Source organism: Pyrgilauda ruficollis, unplaced genomic scaffold (assembly GCF_017590135.1).
Source record: "Pyrgilauda ruficollis isolate IOZ18807 unplaced genomic scaffold, ASM1759013v1 scaffold23, whole genome shotgun sequence".
Taxonomy (NCBI): domain Eukaryota; kingdom Metazoa; phylum Chordata; class Aves; order Passeriformes; family Passeridae; genus Pyrgilauda; species Pyrgilauda ruficollis.
The window spans coordinates 7300087-7306162 of record NW_024522539.1 but is presented as its reverse complement, the minus strand read 5'-3'; positions in this window follow the sequence as shown (position 1 = coordinate 7306162).

Sequence of the window (6076 nt, the reverse complement as noted above, 5' to 3'; positions counted from 1 at the left end):
TTCCCTAAACCATTATATCCCTATTATTTGTATTATTAGGGTGAGTCCCGGCGCTCCTCGGGGCGGGGGAGAGCGCTCGGCTCCGGCCGCAGCTCTGTCCGGGCAGGGGACAGCGCCCGGCGCAGAGACGGGCAGGAAAGGGGGTGCCCAGCGGGAAAGGGGACATGGACAGCCCCTCTTCCCAGCCGGGGACATGCACAGCAGCACTCTGAGGAGGAGCGGCTGATGGAGCTGGGGCTGTTTAGCTGCGGGAAAGGCGAGGCAAGGGTGACTTTATCGCTCTTTACAACTCCCTGAAAACAGCTGCTAGCCAGGTTGGGGTCAGTCTCTTCTCTCAGGTAACAGGCGATAGGGCAAGAGGAAACGGCCCCAGGTTGCACCAGGGGAGGCTGAGGTTGGATGCTAGGAAATACTTCTTCACTGAGAAGTGAAAGCTGGAACAGACTGCCCCGGGAAGTGGTGGAGTCACCATCCCTGGAGGTGTCACCATCACTGGAGGCACTTGTAGACATGTAGATGTGGCACTTAGGAACACGGTTTTGAGGTGGACTTGCCTATAAGTGACTTCACACTTGGACTTGATGATCTTAGAGGTCTTTCCTCACCTAAACAATTCTGTGATTCTGTGACAGCATCCAGTGCCCACCCTGCATGCCCAACCCCCCCGGGGCACCAATGCCACCAAAGCACATCCCTGCAGTGCACAGCTGCCCTCAGGCAGGTGGTCCTCGCAGGGATGGGGTCTGGCAGTGCAGGAAGGGGCTGCACGGTGCGGGAGTCCCCACCCCAGGTGTGCTGTGGCACACGTGCAGTGCCCACGACACGCACGCTCTCGGTCTGGGCGGGCGAGCTCTGACCTCAGTCACAGCACTGCCTCTTCCCCTGCTGCTGGCTGGCTCGCCACAGAAATACTGCAGAGAGTTTTTAATAGAGGTGTTGCTGGGTGAAATAAAGCAGTAAGATGTCAAAGGCTCGACTTCTCCTCTCACTTGCGCTGTTTGGGGAGTGGACTATGGGCTTTCCTTTCTCAGATGAACTAATTTGAAGGGTTGTATGCACAAGCACACCACAGCCCTCAGACCCCTATGGACAAACTGGCTTAAAACTATGTGGTTTACTTATTCTGACAACCTTGGGAATAGAGCTCTCTGCTTTCCTGAGAGAAAGAAGGAGTCAGGAGGGGGTTTTTGTTTAAAACCCACTGATGTGCAAGTACTTCCACTGACTTTGAAGAATAATGTGTGTGATTCAGTGTATACATAATATCTGTAAAGACACTTAATGCACACAGCAGCTAATACAAGAGGAGAGGGCAAACATACATCCTTGGAAATGGAAGAAAAACATGTTTATACTACATTATTCTTACCACTGCTTAACAGCATAAAAAGAGGGAGTGTCCTTGGGCCCCATTTTCCATGCTTTTGTCAGATTTTTTTTTTTTTTGTCTATAAGTATCCATTTACTTGCAAATTTCACGGCTGGATGATTTCAGCCCTACACCACTTCCTAGAGTACATGCCTTCAGGTCATCAGAATAGTCAGAACTCTCTGTACCCTTCGGAACTGCACACGCCAGAGAATAAATAGAAAACATTTCTTACCCCTAGTTCAGCTCTAGCTGATCTTACTTGATTTTGCGCAGGTTTCCAGAGCTGGCTCCCATAGCTGCCACCAGAGGAAAGTTTGGTGACTTCGCCTTTTGCCTTCCTTGCTTGCATTTCAGCATGCAGAAATTACATTTAATTGATGCCAAGGGTTTCGTTATCTTTTTGTGCACTGTGACTGGCAGCATATAATTAGGAATCACCTGCAAAAATTGGTTTGAAACAGTTAAACACGGTGCAGACTCATATACACAAGATGTTGATTTTACACTGGGAGGTGTGTCCCAAGGGCAGCAGGGCTGGCTTCCCTTGGGGCTGAGGAAATCCTCTCTGAGCATTTGGGGTGCTGCAGGTCTGCAGGGACACCTGCCCCCCTCCATTTCCCCTGCTTTCCAATCTGGACTCCAGCTCTCCTCCTTCCCCAGGCCAGATTTGACAGCAGCTTCAGTGGGAATTTTGTCCAAAAGGAGAGCATCGGATCAGCTCTCCCTGTCCCCATTCTCCATCTAATTTTAGCACCATCAACTCCTGTCTCCCCTCGCCACCTTTCCTTGACATTTCTGCTTTGTTCTTCACTCTTCTTTTCCCTTTCATCTTCTCTTTCCTTCAGCAGCTGGCACATTTACCTTGTCTGGCTCCCCCATAGCCTCCACCTTCCCTCCAGGCCTCCCCAGCTTCCTTTCCCTCTGCTTCAGCAACTCCCTCCAAACTAAACAGGTGACCCAAGGATGTAGATGTCTCCTCGAGCAGGGGTGTCCAGGACTGAGCACCAGTCCCAGTTTGATTGGCACCAGTCCCAGTTTGATGTAGATGCTCTCCTCGAGCAGGGGTGTCCAGGACTGAGCACCAGTCCCAGTTTGATTGGCACCACTGTGCTGCAGAAATAGTGCCCAGTTCCTCACAATCTCTGCCCTATGTAGCACAGCCCTAACATAAAGATATTTCAGCCCAATTAGGTTGCCAGGGCCAGAACATATTCCTCATTCATACGTGATGCCAATTCCAGCCACACAAAAATGAATGCACTGCCACTGTCCTCTCTCACAGCAGCAATGGTGCTTTTTATTTGTGCACAGGAATAGTTCCACAGGGCTGGAAACACTGAAGCTGATGGATGCAGAAGGGGAAACTGATGTTAAGGATAAGGTCTAGGAAAGAAAATATACCTTTCATCACTTCAACACTCACTAGATATTTCTCTGAAACTTTTTGGCTCCCTTTCCATGTGAACAACTCCCTGTGGAGGAGCAGATTTTTTCCACTCATGTCTTATCCACAGTCTCCTGCAAAATTTCCTCTCTGTTGCAAGCCCTCTAGAGCAGTGTGCATCCAAGGAGCCAGCACAAACATCAGCAAGCCTGGGCTTAGAGCTCTCATTTTGCCTTGCCTCGTGCCAGTGGCTGCAGCAGCACACAGCTGCTGTGTGCTCCTCCTTGCAGAGACTCATACAAGTATTTATAAATTCAACCCAAGCTGCTTGTCCCACTGACAGCAAAGGGACTGGCCCAAGATCTCATCTAAAAGCACTAACAAGTGTTCATGCAGCAAATCTTTTCTTCACCCTCTTTATTGTGATCTCTGGGCAAATTTGTGCCTTTAGAAAAGCGAGACCAAAAATCCATCAGTCAGCTTGGTGTTTTAGCTGCTTTCAGGAGACCCCAAACCATTTGCTTGTGAATTTCTTTCACTAAGAGGTAAAAGAAAACAAATTTGATTAAATGGGACATGATTTTACTTCACACCTTCTTCAGCACAGACATTTCTTAAACAGCTAGCAGCATTCTAATGGTATTAAACTGTAGGGAAAAAACAGTGCTTTGCCAATTTCCCCTTTAGTGCAGAGACTAGTGTATATTTTCCAGTGTTCCAGTAGCAAGTCCTTAATCTCTTCTGGGTTTACTTTTAAGAGAAAGAGAATATCTGAAGCCCAAAGCATAGCCTGTGCTGGGAGTACAGTTAGTTACACTCCAAGCAGACAAGTCTTTCTGAGCCTGCTGTGCTCCCTGAAGTCTTTAACCAGGATTTGGGAGCGCAAGGCAACCTCTGGGGGAAGAGCCAGACAACCCAGGGCACTGCTTTCTTCCTCTCTGTCTCGGTCTGGGCGAAACACTGAATCCTTTCCTAGCTTAAAGACAAATACTAAAACTTTCTGCATCGTTAAATAGCACTTAGCAGTACGGAGCCTGCAGATTGCTATTTTTATCGAGTATTCCGTATTTGCACTTCCTCTGAAATCTCAGCAGGGTCTCAATATTGCTGAAGCTGACTCCTGCAGCCAGCATGCACACAGGCTGTGCCTGGAAAAATGCATCTTGGAGCTGGCAGCAGTTATCAGTGAGTGATTGATAATGGGCAAACTTCTTGTTCAGCTAAACGGGCTTTGGCACAGGATCACTTGAAATATAACAACAACCAGAAAAAAAAATAAAAAATCAGTCTGTTGAAGAGCATCCACCCATACCAGATGTGCTGACTGGAGAATATGCCAAATTCCTCAAAGCAGTACAACTTGACAGCAGTTATAGGCAGAAGTGATATTTTTCCCCCGATGTATTTACAAACAAAAAGAACAGTAACTGTAGAGTAGGATAGATAAGATATTTTTGTAAATATTATATCGGTCTAAATTTTTTAATGAGTTTCCCTCTGCTAAATTTAATTTCTTTTCAGTGGGTGTGGCAACAACTGGCTTTTGCTGGCACAAACACCTATGAAAAATATATACACCCCCCCCCCACCATGCTGCATGTTTGAGCATTTGTAAAGTTCACTTTTAAAACCATGCAGAAAAATGCTGATGATTAAAGTGGCCGTGGGCTAATCCATCAGAGAGAAGAAATGTTAGATTTAGGTTTGTTTAACCAACTTAAACTCAAAACCAGAACAGTTTCATTATTTATATTCATGACCAATACTTTTCTAAACGAGCCTTCACTTCTCAGTTCTGGTCTTTGTGAATGCATTGCTAACCATGAGCAAAAAGGGTAAGATTCAGACATTTCTCATGATAGCACAGACAAGCTCCCTTCTGGAGTGAACATGCACAAAAGCACAGGTGCAACAGATTTTAGGTCAAAAGTGAAGGAAAAGCTAATGAAGGGGTTGCTTTGGAGTGCAGCCCCCAGGAGGGAGCGAGTGCTGAGGCTGGGCAGATGGAGCCACTGTGGCTCCCGTTTATCCGTGCCCTGCCGTCACTCCGGCTCTCTGGGCTCCATCTCACAGCTGAAGGCAGCAGCAAGTGTGACAGGTAAGCACCTGCTACTTTGCAGGGCTCCCTGGAGCACAGCCCCACAACAGGCAGTGTGGGATCTCAGCTCAGGGCTGGAGAGGTGTTTGTTCCCTGGGAGCTCTTGGGAAGGCGTTACCTTCCACAGCGAGTGACAGAGAGGTGAAGGTGCTTCCAAGCTGTGTGAACTACGTGCAGGATTCTTGCACGTTCAGGTGAATTTTCTGTGCAATCTGTCTCTCTGTTGGTTACTGGCTCATCCCCAAGCCCATCAAGGTTTTCTAAAGGAAAATCAAAATAATCTTCCCAAGAGAGTCAAAACCTGAAGGAAATCTCTGTCATGCAGCGATGCTCTGTGATGGAGGGTGGCACAGCTCTGTCTCCCTGCTGGCTTCAGCCCTCACACAATTTCCACAGCTGTGACCTGACCAAAGGACCACTGAGGCCAGAGGAGACTTTCCAGTCGTACCGATGGATGTCTTATTGTGCTTGCTGGCACTTAGTGATACACCAAACAGTCTCCAGATTTCTTGTGGTCACCTAGGAATTCACAAATGCCTTAGCTTTTACTGCCCTGAGTAATTATTTATTGGGATGGCCTTTTTATAGAATCTCCTTAAAATGTCCATCCAGGTTTTAAGGCCAGTAGAGACTATTAGCTCATCAGTCTGCAAAATAACATATCCCATAGCATTTCACTCAATAACCACCACTGTGTTTAGCTCAGCAGTTAGCATTTGATTAAAAAGCATCTTCCAGAAAAGCCTGCAGTCTCCGCTGAAGAAATAAAGAAATTAAAAACTACCATTGCTTTCAGTGGTTTATCTGGTGCTTCATCTCCTCTTGGGTTTAAAAGTAAAATGTATTTAATACAGAATATCCCCCCACCTTTAAACACCTCTGGACACTTGGCTGGGGATCACCAATCTCTCTAGCCCAGCATCCTCACATTTGCATCCCCCACAGCAATGTGACAGAGTGTGTCTTGCAGAGAAATGCCTGGAATTGGTGTAGGGGATTGAGCTCTTCATCCTAATTCCAGCCTTGCAGTCTGGAAAATGAAGGAAGAATCTTTGCAAATTATTATTGAGGAAAAGGACAAGTTCCCATTTCTTCCAGGTGGGTTGGAGGAAAGCAACTATTGCTGTGATGGAGTGGTTTCATTCTGACTCCTTCTCCAGCTGAACCAGAAGTTGCATTGTTTTGCCTTTTTCTCCCTCAGTATTCCTGTCTTGCTTGTTCT